This window comes from Lactuca virosa, chromosome 3, assembly GCF_052849685.1.
Source record: "Lactuca virosa cultivar CGN04683 chromosome 3, Lactuca_virosa_CGN04683_v6, whole genome shotgun sequence".
Classification (NCBI taxonomy): Eukaryota; Viridiplantae; Streptophyta; class Magnoliopsida; order Asterales; family Asteraceae; genus Lactuca; species Lactuca virosa.
Genome location: NC_136428.1, coordinates 286,680,932 through 286,686,279, shown reverse-complemented (window position 1 = coordinate 286,686,279; position 5,348 = coordinate 286,680,932).

The window sequence follows — 5,348 nt, the reverse complement described above, 5'->3', positions numbered from 1 at the left end:
GTGAAACAAACCACAAGCATTCACAAAATTCATCTTTAAAACAAGAAAATAAACAAAATCAGTTAAACAAACCTCGTTAAACCAAGCACTTTGGGTCTCTCCCCGAGACCTCTTCTCTTCTCGCCCGGACCCCCCCGGTTGGATTACTCATATTTCTGAAAAGCAACATTAACAAAATGAAATCTAATGATTAGGGTGTTCAAATAATATAACATACTAGATTTTAAAAAATGTTTGTAAAAAGCAGACAAAGAGAGATCAAATAAATTCCAAATATGATACAAAAAATCAAACAATATTCCATCTAAACCGATAGTCACAATATGCAACTTTGTTGGGTTCAACAATAACATTCGAGATTTGGTTGTTATATAAAGAAAATCAAATGGGATAATCGAAAATAAAGACACAAACAAATTAAGGATTATATGTTAATACACATTAATCTACCTCCCTATAATATTTATGTGTAAAACTTAAGATGTATTTCTTTTGGTGAAGATATTTCATAAAGTATTCAAATACAATACTTACTTTGACATCAAACTTGTTCCGGTTCTCCTTTGAATTGAAGATAAAGCATCTTGAACCGAACACATGGAAAAACTTTACACTAGGCTTTCGGTTGTTCAAGATCTCATAAGGAGTGATGGAGAATCGTTTGTTGAGATAAGATATGTTCTGCGTGTAGCAAGCGGCAGCAATGGCATCCGCCCAGAAATATAGAGGTAGTGAAGCGAAGCTAAGCATGGTTCGGGCTGCTTCACATAAAGATCAGTTTCGCCTTTCGACAATTTCATTCTGTTGTGGAGTATATGGAGCCGAGAAGTTGTGAGTTTTCCCCTTCTCTGCAAGAAAATATTCAAAGTCTTTGTTCTTAAACTCCAACCCGTTGTCGCTTATTATGTTTCAAACTACCTTTCGTAGTTGAACTTCTACCTGCTTGATAAAGAGTCTAAGCTTGGGAGTGGCCTCTGATTTCTGCCTCAAAAAGAACACACAGGTAAATCGAGAGAAGTCATCCACTATTACAAGTATATACCTGCTACCACCAATGCTCTCAATTGAAGATGGACCACATAGATCAACGTGTAGTAATTCTAGTGGTTCAATAATTTTTGTATTGATTCGAGAAAGATGATTCTGTCGACTTTGTTTTCCCATTTCACACGCAGCACACAAGCGTTCTTTATCGAACTTCAGAACTGGAAGTCCTAGAACATGATCCCCAAGCACTAGCTTGTTGATGTCTTTGAAATTGAGATGGGAAAGTCTTCGGTGCCAAAGCCAGCTTTCGTCTGAATGAGCCTTTGTTAGCAAGCAAACTGCTGGTTTCCCTCGTATGGGATTGAGATTCAGAGGGTACATCTCTCCTTTTCGCTTCGATTTCAGCAAGATATTGTTCGTCTTTTTTTAATAATCTCAGAGCCATCGTCATCAAACGAAACTTTTAACCCGGTGCCAACCACTAATTGAGAAACACTAATAAGGTTGTGTTGTAAACCTTCAACGTACGCCACTTTTCGTATCGAGAAATCACCATTGGTGATCATACCATAACCTTTGATCGTGCCAAAAGAATTATTACCATACTTGACACTTCCACCATCTTGAAGGGACCGAAATTCCCTCAGCTCTTCCTTTCTTCCTATCATGTGACGCGAGCAGCCACTGTCTATGTACCATTCATCGTCGAACTGCTCGTCACACATAACCTGCAAAAATTGAGCAGATTTAGGAACCCAAAGTTTCTTGGGTCCTTGTGAGCCTTTTACAATACAGGGAATTGTAAGAGAAACATCAACTAAAAAGGTTCTTTTTATTAATGTTGTTTCATCTTTTCTTTTTATGGTGAAAACTTTGATTTTATTAGATTTGAGTACTTTAGGTTTAGTTTTTGGATTTGTGAATTTGACGTTAGCAGACTTTCGGTTCTCTACTTTGGGTTTAAACGTCGTCTTCTTTTCGTTCTCTGGAAAGAGCTTTCCTTTTCCCTTTCTATCATTCTGTGAGTGAGAGTGAAAATGAGAAAGATGAGACTTGGGAGCAGACTCAAACTTTTGATCATTGCTCTTACTTGGTTGAGAGCTGAAACTACTTTCCCTTCGGTTCCTCTCATTGGTTGATCTAGGACCAAAACCATCCTTTCGGTTTCTCTCATCTTGAGGACCGAAACTTCTCTTTTGGTTGCTATGCCTTTGAGGACCGAAACTCTGTTTTCAGTTGTCTTGATTGTGTTGAACACGAGAAGCTGAGTTTGCTTTTGCTTCTTCCTTTGACTTAAAAGTCTTTTCATAGCGAACCTAATTAGGGTTTTGAGATCGCCAAAACTGTTTCCTTTCAGTGAGATTCTTCTTGTATCTCAAATTATGTTGATTCTTTCTCTCTAACACCTGTTTTGGAGTTTTGTGGATGTTGGCCTTTTGCTTCGGTCTTTGAGCATGAGTTTCGCTCTTTAGCGAAGAGGTTTCGCTTGACACCCTGACCGGTTCGCCTAAAGCAATTTTGGTACCACTTGTGCTTGGCACATCAAATCGTGTAGGTTCATTAAGTGGTTCTGCCACATACCTACCTTTCACCCTCCATGATGTTTTCTTAGATAGACCTTCTGTTTCATCAGCGTTATCAATCGGTGCTGACCAGAAGAACTCATCACAGCCATCAGCATTATCTTCTTCTACTAAAGCTGTCAGTTCGGCTGTCTGTTGCCGAGTAACTCCCTTAACTGTATAAACTTGATTTGGAGTTGTTTGGACCTTTTGATATACAACAGCCTTTTCCTTGAGGACTTTAGTCTTGTTTTTGGATAAACGAGCAAACTCAACAGAATTTTCTGAAATAAGATTTTTGTTGGTTTCAGGTTCGCTCTTGACAAATTCATAACAGTCCACCTCATCTTCTACAGATATTTCACTCATATCATCATCCTCATTGAATTCAGAAGTGTTTTCAGTATCAATTTTATTTTCTGAACTCAACTTGGCATTCAAGGATTCAAATTTCAGTACAGTTTTGGTTTTGATTTTTAGTTTGTCATTTTCATCCAACAAATTTGTGAGCATGTCCTTATGGTCTTTTGATTTTATGAAGGACTCTATTTTGTCAAGACCAATTTTGTAAGCGGGAGATATATCATCAGAAGAAACAACGTTTTCACAGTTATATGCATTGACATCGATTTCATCCTCCTTTAACTCAAGGATGGGTAAAATCATACGATGTATCTTCCTCCCTATATCACAATCAAGATGCAATTGAGTAATGTTGGAATATAATCGTTTAGCAATCAAACAAAAAACATTTCGTTGTTTTAAAAGCTTTAAATTATCCTGCTGATTTGATCAGTTAGGTTAGAGTTTGTGACGCGAGTTTGAGTTAAACTACCACTTATACTAGAAAATTTAGATTTTAATCCATTAAGTTCTTTTTCATAGTTTGTGATGGGGATATGTAAAGAAACAAGAATGGATTGTACCTTCTTGATCAACTCATCGCATTCGTTGATCTGCTCACTGACAGGTTTCGCTGCAAAACACCTGTCTTCTCGCTCTTTCGCTTCGTCTAGTCCCCCATCAGTGGTATAGCCTCTCATTTGTGACACCTCAGAGGTCACCATTAGACACTTTCCTGCAACGTTCTTTTCTTTCACCAACAAAGCCCTGCCATGAGTGGGCTTCCTCACTTCTTCATCTTCAGAGTCTGTAGAGCAAACTTCAACACCTCTGAACTCATCATCAACATTATTTCCCTGCACAATAAGAGCATTCATAGTGTTATTAGATCCAGCTTTCTTCTTCTTGATTTCCTCCAATCGTTGTATGAGGTTTGCTTCATCGTCATCATCGTCATTCTTTTCTGATGTCTTTCTCAACATAAAATCTTTAGCGAAGTGATTTTTGCCTCCATAGTAGTGACAATTAAAACCTGAGTCACCACCAAGTTTTGCTTCCTTCTTTGGTTCTTCGGTCTGAGAGACACTCTTCGGTTCCTCCTTCGCTTTCTCTGCAATGTAGCTTCCCTGCCAGTTTCGGTTCTTATTAGCTGGGAACCTTCTTCTGATGAACTTCTTGGGATTTGACACCATCAAAGCATAATCTTCACTTGTTAGATCATATTCAGAAAGATCTAAATCTTCTTCTTCTCCAGCAGCATTCTTTCCTTTGGAGATTAGAGCCAAGGACCCCATGCCAGAAAGCACATTCGTTTCTTTAGTCACTGCACTCTCATGTGACTTTAATATTCCCACCAGTTTTTCCAGAGAATAAGCCTTGAATTGTTCGTGGGCCTTCACAGTAGACACCACAGCCATCCATTCGGGTCTAAGGCCATTCATGAATGTGACCTTCTGTTCAATGACTTTCCTTTTAATCCCATGTTTTATCATCTTACTAAGAAGATGATTAAAGCGATCGAAGGCTTGAATAAGCTTCTCTTCAGGCTTCTGCTTGAAGTCACCAAATTCTGAGAGCAACAAAGTTTGGATTGAATGCTCAAGATCTTCATTCGTAGAATACAGCTCCTTCAACCTGTCCCATATTTCTTTCGCCGTTGTGCATGAGCTTACCAACCGAAACGTATCCGACTGTAAGGCGAACCTTATCATCCTTAAAGCTTTGATATTGCACTGAAACTTTTCCTTCTCATCTTGGGGTATGTCTTTTACATCATTAACGAGTTGATTGTACTCCTTTTGGGTTTTAACAATTCTTAAAGTACTTGAATGAGCGAATGGACCTACAGTAATCGCCTCCCAGATCAAGTGTCCATTGTCTTCTGAACCAATCACGTAGTCTACAAAATGATGCGTCCAGCCCTCATAATCTTGAGTGTATAATATAGGAATCCTTGTCGTCGATCCTATACTGTTGGAGATATTGATTGGGTTTGTCTGAGAATCTTCCATGGACATGATGATGTTTGTTCAAAAACCTGTTTAAGATCAGACTTGTAACTAACGTTAGGGTAAGATCAACTATTAAAGAACTACGTCAATAGCAGATGATGGCTCTAACAATATCGATCAAAGTGGAAAAACCCTAAGATCTTCTTCAACAGAAGAGATGTGTATGGATTACACAGTCTCCTGCTCTAATACCAATTGATGAGTTGAAAACTCTTAGATCGATTAGATCTTCAACAGGTTAATCAGGTAAACAAACAAACAAACACTAAGAACACAGGATAGAATCAAAATATAGCTTAATGATTCAAGAATAGTCACGCCTCAGCAGAGCTCGATCAAGAACTTCCACTGTAAAGGCGAGCTAGGGTTACAATGCTATTGTAATTAATGAAAACATTAACCTCAAAACTATACATGCATGCATATTATATACGCTAACCCTAAT